This window comes from Chrysemys picta, chromosome 9, assembly GCF_011386835.1.
Source record: "Chrysemys picta bellii isolate R12L10 chromosome 9, ASM1138683v2, whole genome shotgun sequence".
Taxonomy (NCBI): domain Eukaryota; kingdom Metazoa; phylum Chordata; order Testudines; family Emydidae; genus Chrysemys; species Chrysemys picta.
The window spans coordinates 47,818,467-47,836,018 of record NC_088799.1 but is presented as its reverse complement, the minus strand read 5'-3'; the positions used below and the strand labels follow the sequence as shown (position 1 = coordinate 47,836,018).

The window sequence follows — 17,552 nt, the reverse complement described above, 5'->3', positions numbered from 1 at the left end:
AGCCAGAGCCGGCGAGGGGCACTACGCCCTAACCTTGGGAAGGATGTCACACCGGAGGCACCGAACCCTACCCGGGTGGGGAGGGAACACCCAAGGACAGGGCTCGGGGTGGCTGGGGCTTCCGACCCAGCCGATGAGAGGGAGCAGGTCCCCATCCCTTCCCCAGCCGCCGAGTTCCAGGCCGAGTTGCAGAAGGACCCCTCCCTGCGGAAGCTAAGGGGCCTGGCTGACCTCAGTGTGGTACAGACCATGATGAGAGGATGCAAGGAGAGGTTCCTGTGGGAGAAGGGGTTCCTGTACCGAGAGTGGGCTCCCCCAGGGGAAGTGGAGTCGTGGGGGATCAGGAGGCAGCTGGTGGTTCCCCAGAAGTTTCGCCACAAGCTACTGTACCTGGCCCATGACATCCCTCTCGCCGGGCACCAGGGGATCCGGCGCACCAGGCAGAGGCTGCTACAGAACTTTTACTGGCCCGGGGTCTTCACCAATGTCCGGCAGTACTGCCGATCCTGTGACCCCTGCCAGAGGGTGGGGAAGGCCCGGGACAAGGGGAAAGCAGCATTGAGACCTTTGCCCATCATAGAGGAGCCTTTCCAGAAGGTGGCCATGGACATAGTGGGACCTATCAGCAAGACGACCCGGTCTGGGAAGAAATACATCCTGGTGGTGGTAGATTTCGCCACCCGCTACCCCGAGGCAGTGCCCTTATCGTCTATCGAAGCAGACACTGTGGCAGATGTGCTGCTGACCATTTTCAGCCGAGTGGGGTTCCCCAAGGAAGTCTTGACGGACCAAGGGTCCAACTTCATGTTGGCCCTACTCTGGTGCTTGTTGGAGAGATGTGGGGTCCGGCACAACTGGGCCTCAGCATATCACCCCCAATCCAACGGGCTGGTGGAGAGGTTCAACGGGACGCTAAAAATGATGCTGAAAACATTTATGAATCAGCACCCGCAGGACTGGGACAAGTACTTACCTCACCTGCTGTTTGCGTACAGGGAGGTACCCCAGGAGTCTACCGGGTTTTCGCCTTTCGAACTGCTATATGGAAGGCGGGTAAGGGGGCCCCTGGACCTGATGAGAGACGAATGGGAGGGGAAGGCCACTCCTGAGGGAGAGTCGGTGGTGGAGTATGTCCTGACCTTCCGGGAACGACTTGCCGAGCTCATGGACCTGGCCAGGGAGAGTCTGGCCAGAGCCCAGAGGAAGCAGAAGCACGGGCCCGCACAGCACGGGCCCGCGCCTTCGCCACTGGGGATCAGGTGATGGTGCTCATCCCCGTGAGGAAAAACAAACTCCAGGCCGCCTGGGAAGGGCCCTTCAAGGTTGTCAAGCAACTAAACGAGGTAAACTATGTGGTGGAGCTGTCGAACCGGGCACACCACCACCGGGTGTACCATGTGAATATGATGAAGCCATATTATGACAGGGGGAATGTGGTGTTGGCCGTGTGTGGACAATGGGAGGGGCAGGGAGATGACCCTTTAGTAGATCTATTCCCTGGGACAAGAGCTGGCTTCCCCCTGGAAGCAATTCCCCTCTCTGATCGGCTAACCCCTGCCCAGCGAGCTGAGATCGGAGGGGTGCTGCATCTGTACCAACAGCTGTTTTCCAACCAGCCTGGACGCACTAATCTGACTGTCCACCGGGTGCAGACAGGATCGCACCCGCCTATAAAATGCTCCCCCTTCCGAGTCACAGGGAAAACTGCTCAGGACCTGGAAAGAGAGGTCAATGACATGCTGGCTTTGGGGGTGATCCAGCCGTCTTCCAGCCCTTGGGCCTCGCCAGTGGTGCTGGTCCCCAAAAAGGACGGGTCGATCCGGTTCTGTGTGGACTATCGGAAGCTCAATGCCATCACTGTAGCCGATGCCTACCCCATGCCCAGGCCGGACGAGCTCCTAGACAAGCTGGGAGGTGCTCGGTACCTTACCACCATGGATCTTACAAAGGGCTATTGGCAAGTGCCGCTGGATGCAGATGCCAGGCTGAAATCGGCCTTTATCACCCCTCTGGGGCTCTATGAGTTCCTGACCCTGCCCTTCGGCCTCAAGGGAGCGCCGGCCACCTTCCAGCGCCTGGTGGATCAGCTACTGAGGGGGATGGAGAGTTTTGCCGTGGCGTATATCGATGACATCTGTGTCTTTAGCCAGACCTGGGAGGACCACATGTCCCAGGTTAGACAAGTGCTGGACCGACTCCAGGAGGCTGGGCTGACCGTAAAACCGGGGAAGTGCAAGGTGGGGATGGCTGAGGTATCCTACCTAGGCCACCGGGTGGGAAGCGGCTGCCTAAAGCCGGAACCAGCCAAAGTGGAGGTGATCAGAGACTGGCCCGCTCCTCAAACCAAAAAGCAGGTCCAAGCCTTTATTGGGATGGCAGGGTACTATCGGAGGTTCGTGCCCCACTTTAGCGCCATAGCCGCCCCCATCACTGAGCTGTGCAAGAAGGGGAAGCCAGACAAGGTGGTCTGGACCGAGGAGTGCCAGGAGGCTCTCCGGGCGCTGAAGGAGGCTCTGGTCAGTGGCCCAGTTCTGGCAAACCCAGACTTTGACAAGCCCTTTATGGTGTTCACCGACGCCTCAGACACAGGACTGGGGGCGGTGTTAATGCAGGAGGATGAAAAGGGGGAGAGACACCCCATCGTGTACCTGAGCAAGAAGTTGCTACCCCGGGAGTAGAACTACGCGGCCATCGAGAAGGAATGCCTGGCCATGGTGTGGGCCCTCAAGAAACTAGAGCCATATCTCTTTGGGCGTCACTTCACCGTGCACACTGACCACTCTCCCCTGACCTGGCTGCACCAGATGAAAGGAGCCAACGCCAAGCTCCTGAGATGGAGCCTGCTCCTGCAGGATTATGACATGGACGTGGTCCATGTGAAGGGACGTGACAACCTGATAGCGGACGCATTGTCCCGGAGAGGGAGCCCTGAACTTCCCCAGGTCACTGGTCAGAGTGACCCCGCTCAGTTCAGTCTCGAAGGGGGGAGAGATGTGACGGAGCAGGGAGCAGGGCAGATTTGACCTGGGAATGTTGCAGGGGGATTGCAGTGGGGATGTGGGACTTCCCTTGAAGGAAGCTACCTGAGCTGTAACCTGAGCCAGGAACGGGGGTGGGGAGAATTAACACCTTCTGCCCGGGAGACCGAACAAAGGAGAGGAGGAGCTGGGGGGAGCAGGAAGGGAGGAGCAGCAGGAGGAGTTCTGGGTTTAGTTTCAGGTTGGGCTGGGTGGTGCAACACAGGGAACCCCAAGCTGGGGTCTAAGCTCCCTGAACCTCCCAGAGGGACCTAATTGAGGGGGTCTGGTCGTACCTACACGCTCTGCTTGAGACTGTGTTCCTGTCCTTGAATAAACCTTCTGCTTTACTGGCTGGTTGAGAGTCGCAGTGAATCTCAGGAAGAGGGGTGCAGGGCCCTGACTCCCCCACACTCCGCTACACCCTGATCGTTAGGTTAGACATTAGGAAACATTTCCTAAGTCTCCCTTGCTGCAATTTAAGCCCATTACTTCTTGTACTGTCCTTGGTAGTTAAAGAGAACAATTTATCACCCTCCTGGTTCCCTTAATGTAAGAAATTGACCCCTTTCTTGCATCCTGTGAGACCATGTTACTTCCCAATCACTTACTCACAACAGATACCTTCCTGTGATGCAAACATGCACAGAGTCCCTAACTATTTGTGTTGAGGAGAAATTACTAGGCAGGGTTATTTGATAACCAGGATTGCAAATGCAATACGATTTTATTTCCCAAAGGCTTCCTTATATGCTCCTTTAGTGAAACATGAGCATTCTGCCACGGAGGATCCCAGCAACCCTTGTGCTGTGGGATTTGTATATGGACATGACTGTATTCTGAAGCATCTCAAGCAGACCAGCCTCTCTAGCAGCCAAACATCCGGTACTATCTAGGGATTGCCCAGGATGAATGTCAAGGATAAGTCATGGAGCATCACAGGTAGTTCTTACCCCTTATCACTCAGATAATTTATTGGGCCACAGAAATGGGGCTGCAACCCCTACTCTCGCAAAAGGTGCCTTGGGCTCTGTAACTCTTAGGAGGCTGTCTGATCCTTAGCAGCTTTTAAGCCTTTAGCTCTTGCTAATTCCTATGGTGCTTTGCTGGAGAGGAGGAAGGGCTATGGATTGAAATATGACCACGTATAGCAATGTTGCTACTATTGTTATACAATTGCAACAAATCTTATACAAAAATATGTCATGTAAGGTATCAATGGAAAAGTTAGTCTATCAAATATAATTATCCTGTTTGTTTCAGAGTAGCAGCCATGTTAGTCTGTATCCGCAAAAAGAACAGGAGTACTTGTGGCACCTTAGAGACTAACAAATTTATTAGAGCATAAGCTTTCGTGGACTACAGCCCACTTCTTCGGATGCATACCAAAGAATGCATCCGAAGAAGTGGGCTGTAGTCCACGAAAGCTTATGGCTCTAATAAATTTGTTAGTCTCTAAGGTGCCACAAGTACTCCTGTTCTTTATCCTGTTTGTATGCATGTATCATCTTTGTATCTAATGTTATGAATATTGATTATGTACCAGTATTTCAGATGTGTTTGATCCTGGGGTAACACCCATTAGGTAAAATTTGCATTGAAGCCAGACAGCTTTGTGTTGATGGCTCATCAAAGGCAATTTAACTCTCACAATGGGCCATAGAAGAAGCTCATTCTGCCCAGATGGCTCTTCCTGCAGCCGCCTTAGCCTCCAAGTGGCCAGTGGCTTGCCCTTGTGAGTCATCAAACCATGCAAGGGCATGTGACTTGCCCATGTGACTCTGGACTCCATCTTGGGTCTGTACTTTTCCACAAACTGTGCTGGGAGCTCTGTTTGGGACAATAAATTTCCATCCACATGATGGGAGAGGGTATACAAGCAGGGCCGGCTTTAGGAAGTGCGGGGCCCGATTCAAATAGTTTCGACGGGGCCTTGTCAGGGATGACTAAAAAATAAAAACACGTAAAAAAACACGTGGGGCTTGTACTCACTGGGCGGCGCTCCTATTCTTCGACGGTGGGTCCTTCACTCGCTCCGGGTCTTCGGGGGCACTGAAGGATCTGCTGCCGAAGTGCTGCCGAAGACCCGGAGCGCCACCGGGTGAGCAAAAATTAAAAAGGAGCCTCTAGCCAGGGAAGGGATTCTGGGCCACTTCTTCCCCCCTGCCCCCCGGTGGCCCTGCCACTGGGCACGGGGCCCTCTTAGGCGCGGGGCCCGATTTGGGGGAATTGGTGGAATTGGCCTAAAGCCGGCCCTGTATACAAGACCCTGGAAACATCTCCATTTTGTCTTCATATCCTGCTTCATTTCTCTGGACTAGATTCTAACAAGGAAGCTATCAACAAGGACTGATGACCCCCAAGCTGTCTGGGTAATTTCCAGAGAGACATTTGCAAACCAGCAGTTTATTCCATCACTGCTACACACCTTGTTTGCTGTGATTGTATGTATATGATCAATTAACCATTTTAACTCTCTTCTGCTTCTTTCCTCTTAAAAATAAACCTTTAGATTTTAGCTAATAAAGGATTGGCAACAGCCTGATTATTGGGTAAGATCTGAGTTATATAGTGATCTGGCTACATGACTAATCCTTTGAAATCAGAAGAACCCTTTGTTTGATTACATTTGTTTTCAGTAACCACTCATCATCATGTCTTTGTCTGCGTGGTGAGACAAGGGCTGGAATGCCTCAGGAGACTGCATTTTTGACTTCTGGTTAACCAGGATGGTGTGACAGAAGTTTACTTTTGTTGCTGGCTCAATATATCTAATGGTAGAATAACCACCAGTTTGGAGTGAGTCTGTCCTATCTCTCAACAGTTGTCCTGAATCTGGCATTCTCAGCTGTGACCCACTGAGGCACAGTGACAGGAGGAGAGGCTGGGACAGCTCTACCATCTTCCCCAGCAAAAACTGGGTCAAGATTGAGTGGACTGTTTAACTGTTCAATGTTGCGTCCCTGTCTCTCTAAATCCTCTTTACTGCTGACAGAGGCTCTCTAAGCACATGCAGTTTTCTGTGGCCCAATGGAGCTAATAGGGATATTAGGAAGAGCTGTTCCTTTATGAGCTGCTGCCAAAGGAAAGAGACAAGTGGCATAACTGTGGGCTCACTCAGAAATAGGCACAACAACTTGTGACACCAAAAGGTCAGGTTAAATTCTGTACCACCGAGCTATAAATACTTAACAGCCGGCTTCTGGGACTGTCCTCACAGCGGTTTGTTAGTGTGTGCAGGTGAGAAGGTTCACTTTTGCTCTCTTATTGTGAGCCATAAGGTTTGGATCTGTTCAGCCCCTTACAGATATATAGGCCAGCCACAAAGTTTGATTCTGATCCAAACTTCCCTGAAGTTCGGGGGCATTTGGAGCTGGGATTTGGTTTGGACTGTTCTTGGGTGTTAACTTTTAAATAGAAAATGTATTGACAATAAATGTTTATTATGTTAATTTGGGGTATTTAAATGACTCTGAGGTAAAGAGACTCACTGAGTATATGACTTCCCATGGCTCAGTAGAACGGAGGAGGAAGAGCTGCTGTCAAGGGGGAGAGCACAAAGAAAGGAGATGCTATTACTGACCCCTTTTCCCATGTTTCCTTCCCAAACCAGTACAGAGGGCTTGAGCCTGCATTATTAAAGTTACTGGAAGTTTTTTTTTCATTGACTTGAATGGGAGACAGATCAAGCTTAGCCTGCCTTCACAACCCTGCTCTCCAAACCCCACTCCTCAGTCACATCTCCCCCCATAGACTTGCTTTTGCCATGATGTCCCCCACAAATAAGTCAGTAACAATATCATTTAAACCAAAATCCCTATGTGCTTTGCCCTTTGTCTCTCCTGCCTAGATTGTGAGCACCTTGGGGCAGAGAATCTCTCGTGTCCTATACTGGTGCTGAAATCATTGTCAGTGTATAACAAATGATAACTGGATTGTTTCTTCATAAACAATGGGTTGAGGTCTTCAGAGGGGTCATTAGCCACAGTGGGATAATTTCCACTGCATCCAAGTCTCCAGAGGAAACACTTACAGAACTGAGGAGGCCCTTGTGTGTGTGACTTCTCATTCCTTTCAGTTACCTGCTAAATAACTGTGAAAGCACACAGATGTCCTTCTTGTGCTTAAAGAAAGGAGCCTTGTACAGAATTAGATGTTGCATGACTAGGTGAATCCTACTGACATAGATTGTTCAAAGATGCAGCTACATTCTTATTAAACATGTGTGATGTTTGATAAACCAGAAACAAAACAATTAATGTTATTTCTGCAAGAGGCATTTCCCCCTTCCTCCCCCCCAATGGGAGTGAATGGTGTCCAGACTGAACAGATGACTCATTGATAGGCTAAGAGCCGCCCCCACCCCCCAGTGGTGTCTGAACAGAAATGAGCACAGTGGAGGAGAGTAGGATTTTCATGATTTGTGGGAAATTTAACCATCTGAATAGCTGAAACCATTAGAACATAAGAATGACCATACCAGGTCAGACCAATGGGTCCATCTAGTCCAATATCCTATCTTCTGACAGTGGTTGGTGCCCACTGATCCATCCACTGTCGTCCATTCCCAGCTTCTGACAGCCAGAGGTTTAGGGCCCCCCAAAACATAGGGTTTGTGTCCCTGACCGTCTGGCTAATAGTCACTGATGGACCTATCCTCCATGAACTTATCTAATTATTTTTAACCCAGTTATACTTTTGGCCTTCACAACATCCTCAGGCAATGAGTACCACCGATTGACTGTGCGTTGTATGAAGAAGTACTTCCTTATATTTGTTTTAAACCTGCTGCCTATTCTTTCCATTTGGTGATCCCTGGTTTTTGTGTTTATGTGAAAGGGTAACTCACAGTTCCTTAGTCATTTTCTCCACATCATTTATGGTTTTATAAACCTCTAATCATATCCCCCCTTAGTTGTCTCTGTTCTAATTTGAACAGTCCCAGTCTTTTTTATCTCTTCTCATATGGAAGCTGTTCCATACTGTAATCATTTTTGTTGCCTTTCTCTGTACCTTTTCCAATTCAGTATATCTTTTTTGAGATGGGGTGACAGGATTGTATGCTATAGCTGAGATGTGGGTATATCATCGATTTATATAGTTGTGTTATGATTTCTGTCTCATTTATCCTTTTCTTAATGGATCCTAACATTCTGTTACCTTTTTTGACTGCTGAAAAGATGTTTCTGGAGAACTATCCATAATGACTTTCAGAGCTTTCTTGAATGGTAACAGCTAATTTATACCTCATCACGTTGTATGTATAGTTGGTATTATGGTTTCCAATATGCATTACTTTGCATTTATCAATATTCAATTTAATCTGCCATTTTGTTGCCTAGTCATCCAGTTTTGTGAGATCCCTTTGTAACTCTTCAGTGAGTTTTGGACTTACAAAATTACTCAAGATACTTATCATCTGCAAACTTTGACCTCACTGCTTACCCCGTTTTCCAGATCATTTATGAATATGTTGAACAGCACTGATCCCAGTCCAGATCCTTGGGGGACACTACTATTTACCTCTCTGCACTGTGATAACTGACCATTTATTCCTACCCTTTGTTTCCTATCTTTTAACCAGTTACTGGTCCATGAAAGGACCTTCCCTCTTATCTCATGAGTGCCTACTTTGCTTAAGAGCCTTTGGTGAGGGACCTTGTCAAAGGCTTTTTGAAAGTCCAAGTACATCAGTGGCTCTCAAACTTTTGTACTGGTGTCCCCTTTCACATAGCAAGTCTCTGAGTGTGGACCCCCCCCCCAATAAATTAGTAACAATTTCTTATATATTTAACACCATTATAAATGCTGGAGGCAAAGTGAGGTTTGGGGTGGAGGCTGACAACTCGCGACCCCCCATGTAATAACCTTGCGACCCCCTGAGGGGTCCCGACCCCCAGTTTGAGAACCCCGAAGTACATTATATCCCCTGGATTCCCCCTTGTCCACATGTTTGCTGATACCCTCAGAAAATTCTAGTGGTTTTGTAATAGTCTCCTGTGATGAATTCAAGAAGGGCCGTTAAATATGAAGGAGATACTTTTAATTCCCATGTAGATATTCTAACCCAAAGAGCATTAACAGATGTTATTTGCTGGAGTATAAACAGTGTGTACTCAATTTGTAACAATAATTTTCTCATTTGGTATTAGATTGCCATCCAACAGCCTTATTGCTAGTAGAGCAGTGAATGAATGAGTCAAGCCAAGACTGTGAACCAAGGCAAACTCTGAATATCTCCAAAGAATTCAAGAAATTGTCCTAGAGTCTGGGGATTTGTCCTTGAAAAGCAATATCTTGCGGGTCTGTTCTTAAGACCCACTACCCACACACCTACAGACCACACTGAAATTGTGCCACTACAAATCACTACCTAGGTGCATTGTCATTGAAATACTTGATAGGTTTCAGAGGGATAGCCGTGTTAGTCTGTATCAACAAAAACAACAAGGAAACAGAAAAACTAACCCAGGAACCAATCCCTGCAACAAACCCCGTTGCCAACTCTGTCTGCATATCTATTCAAGGGACACCATCATAGGACCTAACCACATCAGCCACACCATCAGGGTCTTGTTCACCTGCACATCTACCAATGTGATATATGTCATCATGTGCCAGCAATGCCCCTCTGCCATGTACATTGGCCAAACCAGACAGTCTCTATGTAAAAGAATAAATGGACACAAATCCAACATCAAGAATGGTAACATTTAAAAACCAGTAGGAGAGCACTTCAATCTCCCTGGTCACTCAATAACAGACTTAAAAGTGTTTTTTGTTTATTCAACAAAAAAAACTTCAAAAACAGACTTCAACGAGAAACTGCAGAGCTGGAATTAATTTGCAAACTTGATACCATCAAATTAGGTCTGAATAAAGACTGGGAGTGGCTGGGTCATTACAAAAAGTAATTTTCCCTCTATTGATACTCACACCTTCTTTTCAACTGTTGGGAATGGGCCACATCCACCCTAATTGAATTGGCCTCGTTAGCACTGACCCCCCACTTGGTAAGGCAACTCCCATCTTTTCATGTGCTATATATTTATACATGCTACTGTATTTTTCACTCTATGCGTCTGATGAAGTGGGTTTTAGCCCACGGAAGCTTATGCCCAAATAAATTTGTTAGTTTCTAAGGCCTGGTCTATACTAGGAGGTTATGTCGAATTTAGCAGCATTAATTCAAATTAACCCTGCACCCGTCCACACAACGAAGCTATTTATTTCGACATAGAGGTCTCTTTAAATCGATTCCTATACTCCTCCCCGATGAGAGGAGTAGCGCCAAATTCGACATGGCCATGTTGAATTAGGGTTAGTGTGGATGGAATTTGACGCTAATAGCTCCGGGAGCTATCCCACAGTGCACCACTCTGTTGACGCTCTGGACAGCAGTCCGAGCTCGGATGCTCTGACCAGCCACACAGGAAAAACCCCGGGAAAATTTGAATTCCTTTTTCTGTCTGGCCAGTTTGAATCTCATTTCCTGTTTGGACATCATGGCGAGCTCAGCAGCACTGGCAACAATGCAGAGCTCTCCAGCAGAGGTGACCATGCAATCACTGAATAGAAAGAGGGCCCCAGCATGGACTGATCAGGAAGTCTTAGATCTGATCGCTGTGTGGGGCGATGTGTCCGTGCTTTCGGAGCTGCAATCGAAAAGATGGAATGCAAAGATCTACGAGAAGATCTCAAAAGCCATGACGGAGAGAGGCTACAGCCGGGATGCAACTCAGTGCCGCGTGAAAATCAAGGAGCTGAGACAAGCGTACCAGAAGACCAAAGAGTCAAATGGACACTCCGGATCCCAGCCCCAGACATGCCGTTTCTACGAGGCACTGCATTCTATTCTAGGTGCGGCCGCCACCACTACCCCACCACTGTCCGTGGACTCTGACGATGGGGTATTGTCGACGGACACTTCCTCCGAGCTGTTCGCGGACGGGGAAGATGAGGAAGGAGATGAGGAGGACGAGGCAGTCGACAGCGCTTTTAATGCTGATTTCCCCGACAGCCAGGATCTCTTCATCACCCTCACGGAGATCCCCTTCCAACCCTCCCAAGGCGGTAACCCGGACCGTGAATCAGGGGAAACATCAGTAGGTAAGTGTTTTAAACATTTATTTTGAATAGAATAGGCATGGTATGTTAGCAATGGGTTTTTAATGATTAGTTTGCCCTAGGCGCTTAACTTTTTAGTCCTTGCCAGTGCAGCTACTGGAAAAGTCTGTTAACATGTCTGGGGATAGAGTAGAAATCCTCCAGGGACATCTCCACGAAGGTCTCCTGGAGGTAATGTGAAAGCCTATGCATCAGGTTCCTGGGGAGAGCGGCCTTATTGCCTCCTCCATCGTAGGAAACTTTTCCGTGCCAGGCTAGCAGCAGGTACTCCAGTATCATTGCCTGGCAAAGCATGGTGGCATACAGCCCTGGTATTTGCTGGCATTCACGCAGCATGCGGTCTTTCTCTGCCTCCGTAATCCTCATCAGAGTGATATCACTCATGGTGACCTGCTTTGAATTAGGGGAATTTTAGTATGGGGACTGATTGCCTGTTCCTTTAAATAACTGTAACCGGCGGTTTACAGCCACGTGGTGGGGGCGGGGAGGTGAACCGTTCCTGCTGAGCGGTTCGCCGGCAGCATGCAGGGATCTTTCCCGGGGACAGCCGCGACAGGGGTGGGACAGGGGCAGAGTTCATGCCGGCCGGATCGCCTGCAGCAGGAACTGGCCAATGCTAAGAGAATTGCTTGGAACATGAAAGGAGGGCACTGCTGTAAATTAAGCTTTAAGCAGCCAAAAGTCTATGGCTTACCATGGCTGCCTGCTAGCAGAATTCCGGTGTCCAGCCCCGCTTGTGTGATCTGTACAGCAAGACCCCAGGCACTCAAGGTGAAGACAGAAAATTCGACCTTGTACTGAGTGCACATGTGATAGGTACTGTGCATGGTCTTGTTCACAGAGAAAGACTCTATTCATTGTTTGCAAAAATGTATCTTTTTGAGGAATTCACTCCCTTTTTCCCATCCCACAGCTGCAAGCATCGCCCGAGCTACCCCGGCATCCCCCTCCCAGAGGCTGGCGCAGATCAGGCGGCGAAAGAAGAGGATACGGCACGAGATGGTCTCAGAACTTATGGTCTGTTCCCGAGCCGAGGCGGCCCAGCAGACCCAGTGGAGGGAGAACATGTCGCAATACCAGCGATCACACAGCGAACGGGAGGACAGGTGGTGGCAGGAAGACCAGCAGGCGACTCAAACGCTGCTTGGACTAATGAGGGAGCAAACGGACACGCTCCAGCGCCTTGTAGATGTTCTGCAGGACTGGAGGCAGGAGGACAGAGCCCCCCTGCATTCTCTAACCGCCCTCCCCTGCCACAAAGTCCCATCCCCCCCTCACCCAAAGTCCCAAGAAGGAGGGGCGGCAGGGGCCGTGAAAACAGTCACTCCACCCCTGCAGATTGCTCAAATTGCAGAAGGCTCTCATTCCCAAAGATTTGATATGTCCTTTCCTTCCCTCCAAATGCACCTCACCCAAGCCCCTGTCCCTGTTTCATCCCCTAACTGTGTAGTTCTTAATAAAAAATATGTTTCTGTTAATTACTGTTTCCGTCATGTTCTTTTAGAGGACAGTGTGTTTGAAGGGGGGGGAAGGGGGTTGGTAATTGGAGAGCACAGTCACCTTTACCAGGGTACAGACACGGGGGCAGGTTCAGCAGAAGGTCACACACACATTGCAGTCACTAGGCACACTGGTCAGTCTGGGAGGTGGTTTTCATGTTCTGTGTGCGGGGGCTATGTGAGTTTGTGGCGGGGGAGGGCGGTTACAGATCTTATGCAGCGGTCCTTAGCCTGGATCACAGAGCCACGCAACCGTCCTCCCCCGCCACAAAGTCACATAACCCCCACACACAGAGTCCCGAAAAGGAGGGGTGGCAGACTCCGTTGAAACAACCAGTCCACCACTGCGGACCACTCTAGGAGCAGGAGCCTGTCATTCCTCGAATTTAGAAGTGTCCGTTCCATCACTACACCCGCTCCCCACCACAGTCTGCGTCCCAGTTTCAACCCTTTACCGCGAAATCCTTAATAAAGAAAACGGTGTTAATGAACAAAGTTTCATTTATTTTATTTTTAAAGGTGTGTTGGAAGGGGGGAAGGTGGTTGGTAACTGGAGAGGATAGTCAACATTAACTGGGTAAAGAAACGGGGGCAGTTCAGCTTCTGTTTAAACAAACGTAATAGTCACAGGCTACCCTGCTCACTCTGGAACCTAGCTTTCAAAGCTTCCCGGATGCACAACGCGTCCCGCTGGGCTCTTCTAATCACCCGGGTGTCTGGTTGGGCATAATCAGCAGCCAGGCGATTTGCCTCAACCTCCCACCCCGCCATAAAGGTCTCCCCCTTGCTCTCACAGAGACTGTGGAGCACACAGCAACTGCAATAACAATGGGGATATTGGTTTCGGTGAGACCAGAGCGAGTCAGTAAGCTTCTCCATCTCCCCTTGAGATGTCCAAAAGCACACTTCACCATCATTCTGCACTTGCTCAGACAGTAGTTGAAGAGTTCTTTTTCACTGTCCAGGGTGCCTGTATAGGGCTTCATGAACCAGGGCATTAGCGGGTAGGCTGGGTCCCCGAGGATGACTATAGGCATCTCCACATCCCCAACAATTATTATGTGGTCCGGGAAGTAAATATCTTTCTGCAGCCATCTAAACAGACCAGAGTTCTTGAAAACGCGAGCGTCATGAACCTTGCCCGGCCATCCAACGTTGATGTTGGTAAAACGTCCCCTATGGTCCACCAGTGCTTGTAGCACCATTGAAAAGTAGCCCTTTCGGTTAATGTACTGGCTGGCCTGGTGGTCCGGTCGCAGGATAGGGATGTGAGTTCCATCTATAGCCCCACCGCAGTTTGAGAATCCCATCGCAGCGAAGCCATCTATGATCACCTGCACGTTTCCCAGGGTCACTACCTTTGAGAGCAGTAGCTCAACGATTGCGTTGGCTACTTGCATCACAGCAAGCCCCACGGTAGATTTGCCCACTCCAAATTGCTTGGCGACTGACCGGTAGCTGTCTGGCGCTGCAAGCTTCCAGAGGGCTATGGCCACTCACTTCTGGACAGTCAGGACTGCTCGCATCCATGTGTCCTTGCGCTTCAGGGCAGGGGACAGCAACTCACAAAGTTCCAGGAAAGTTCCCTTACGCATGTGAAAGTTTCGCAGCCACTGTGATTCATCCCAGACCTGCAGCACTATGCGGTCCCACCAGTCCGTGCTTGTTTCCCGGGCCCAGAATCGCTGTTTGACAGCATCAACATGACCCATTGCCACCATGATGTCCACGGCGCGGGGTTCCATGCTTTGTGAGAGGTCTGTGCCCCTCTCAGACTTAATGTCCTCACCACGCTGCCGTAGCCTCCTCGCCCGATTTCTCAGCAACTGCCTCTGAAAAAGGTGCATGATAAGGCGCGAGGTATTGACAACAGCCATAACTGCAGCGATGATCACAGCGGGCTCCATGCTCGCGGTGCTGTGGCGTCCGCACTGTCAATCACCAGAAAAGTGCTCGAACTGATTGCCCGCCGGCGCTTTCACAGTGGGAGAGCGGGAGTGAGGGTTGAATGACGACAGTTAACCAAAACCACCCTCAACACATTTTTTTGCCCCAGCAGGCATTGGGGGCTCGACCCAGAATTCCAATGGGCAGCGGGGACTGTGGGAACTGCGGGATAGCTACCCACAGTGCACCGCTTCCAATGTCGACGCTTGCCCCGTTAGTGTGGACTCACAAAGTCGAATTACTGTCCTTAGCGTGGATACACACGTTCGACTTTGTAATATCGGTTCCACAAATTCGCTTTAAATAAAATTGAACTACTCTCATAGTGTAGACATACCCTAAGGTGCCACAAGGACTCCTTGTTGTTTTTGCTGAAATATTTGAGTTTATTTTACAGACAGATATGCTGGTTTACAGGCCCAAAGGGCAAGCTCTGGGAGAATAGGAGGCTATTTAAAAAAAAAAAAGGCAGAGCAAATAAAAATGATGTGGCCAAATGCTGCATGTAAAGCAGTACTAAAGATTTTCCTTGCGACTCGAGAGAGAATTTAGAGTGTGAAGAATTTGCTTGGGCAGAAGCTTTACTCTGTGATGGAGATGCTGTTGTATGAGAGTTGGCTGAACTTGGTGTGTTAGACAAAGCTCCAGAAACTGGTCATAACCTTAAAAATTGATAAGATTTCTGGAAGAAAAGTCAGTCATATGGATGTGTGGGGGAAGGAGGTAGCTGCGGTTGCTTCTAAGGGAGTGGAACAGTTTATATTTGAAAGCCAGGAGTCGGACCCTCTGTGGACTCAAAGATGGTGGTGAATGTAATTAACAGCTAGTACCTAGTGCACAATGGGAGCAGACTGTGGGGCTGCATGATCAGACTAGTTCTGGGAATTGGATTTGTCCCAAGCATAGTACTTTTTATCTGCTACATAAAGCCAGAGATGTTGAAGCTAAATACAAGAAATAAGCATAATACCAGCGTCAGTACATGAAACATGAAAGGCCAGCTGGCCCGACCAGTATAAAGACCAGCTGGCTCACCAAAGGCTCTTAAGCAAAATAATCAGTCATGGGATAAGAGGGAAGGTTCACTCATGGATTGGTGACTGGTTAAAAGATAGGAAACAAAGGGTAGGAATAAATGGTCCGTTTTCAGAATGGAGAGAGGTAAATAGTGGTGTCCCCCAGGGATCTATACTGAGCCCAGTCCTATTTAACATATTCATAAACTATATGGAAAAAGGGGTAAACAGTGAGGTGGCAAAATTTGCAGATGATATAAAACTACTCAAGATAGTTAAGTCCCAGGCAGACTGTGAAGAGCTTTTACAAAAGGCTCTCACAAAACTGGGTGCCTGGGCAACAAAATGGCAGATGAAATTTAATGTTGATAAATGCAAAGTAATGCACATTGGAAAACATAATCCTAACTATACATATAAAACGATGGGGTCTAAATTAGCTGTTAACACTCAAGAAAGAGATCTTGGCGTCATTGTGGATAGTTCTCTGAAATCATCCACTCAATGTGCAGCAGCAGTCAAAAAAGCGAACAGAATGTTGGGAATCATCAAGAAGGGGATAGATAACAGGACAGAAAATATCATATTGCCTCTATATAAATCCATGGTACGCCCACACCTTGAATACCGTGTGCAGATGTGGTCGCCCCATCTCAAAAAAGATTTTTGCTGTAATATTTTAAAGCAGCCAGAGTTTATTTCCATTGGTTTCTGTAGAGTATTTTTAATTAATCTGGAATTCTGATATAATTAGGGCTTGTCTGCGATTTAGTGCATGGCAAGCTAGTGTGTGAATCTACAGCGCTCCAGGCACTAACTGGCTGTGTGGGCATTGCTGCCATACACCAAAAATTCCCTAGTATGCTTTAGTGTACTGTGCTTTGATGCCAGAGCTCACTACAGAACTTCTAGTGCACAGTAGCAGGGTCCACACAGCCAGGTAACGTATGGCAGGCTCGAGCCCTGTAGATTCACACCCTGGCTTGCTGTGCACTAAATCACCAGGTAGAGAAGCCCTTATGTTTAACACAAAATGAATATAACAACTCTAAACCCAAAAGAAATAGTCAAAGATCCCGATTGTGCAAACACGTGTGTTTACCTGTGCTCACGAGTTGTCCCAATGACTTCAGAAGCCAGTGACAGAATGAGACTACACATATACATAAAGTTAAAGGATAGGGTACAAAACTTTCTTGCAATGGGAGCTGAAAAGGGGTTAATGCAAGCTGGGAGGAGATAGTAAACGGATCAGCTGGGGTCTATTATGACCCATTACAGAGAGGCTGGACTTCCAGAGAACGTGCTCTGAGAGCGATGAGAAGGCAGGTTCTACTGAAGACCCTGAGGGCTAGTCTACACTGGTAACGCTAAAGCGTTGCCATGGCAGGGCTTTAATGTGGCTTGTGTGGTCATGGTGCAAGCGCACTAAAAAACCCACCTCCACGAGGGGCATAACTACCACAGCTGGGAGCACAGCAATTCGGCGGCGGGTCCTTCACTCCCTCTCCTCCTCTTCGGCGGCTCTTCGGCGGCAACTCAATTGTTTTTTCTTTTTTCTCTTTTTTTTTTTCCGTCACTTGGGGTGGCAAAAAAGCTGGAGCCGGCCCTGGCTGGGCTGTAGCAAGCCCCAAGGAATTTGTTTCAATGAACTCATGTGTACCTGAGAAGGGAAGGACTTTTTATAGCTGGCTGAGGAGCCAAACTACCCTGCCAGTAAGAGGGAAACTGAGACAACCACTATATCTCACGGGAGGAGGTGAGGCACCTGCCCACAGAGCCTAGGGACTAAATTCTTTTGACCAAACTCAGTCTTGTTAGAATAAGGACTGCAGGGTAGGGTGCATAGAAATTAGAGATGACAAGACATGTTAGGTCATCTAATCCAGCCTCCTGCTCAAGACAATGCAGATTAAAGATCTGCTTTAAAAGGACAAGAATGAAAA

The 17,552-nt window shown here is 48.6% G+C and overlaps 1 protein-coding gene across 5 annotated transcripts in view; it reads right to left on the bottom strand.

The window, feature by feature from the left end:
* NGEF (neuronal guanine nucleotide exchange factor) overlaps positions 1-17,552 on the bottom strand; it is a 118,690-nt gene that overhangs the window by 88,313 nt on the left and 12,825 nt on the right. Inside the window, exon 3 of one of the 5 annotated variants that reach the window (XM_065557005.1) lies at positions 17,048-17,269. The exons of the other annotated variants lie outside the window; for them this stretch is intronic. The gene's annotated coding sequence lies outside the window, so the exon portion shown is untranslated. The remainder of the gene's footprint in view (positions 1-17,047; positions 17,270-17,552) is intronic. 5 annotated transcript variants of the gene reach the window in all.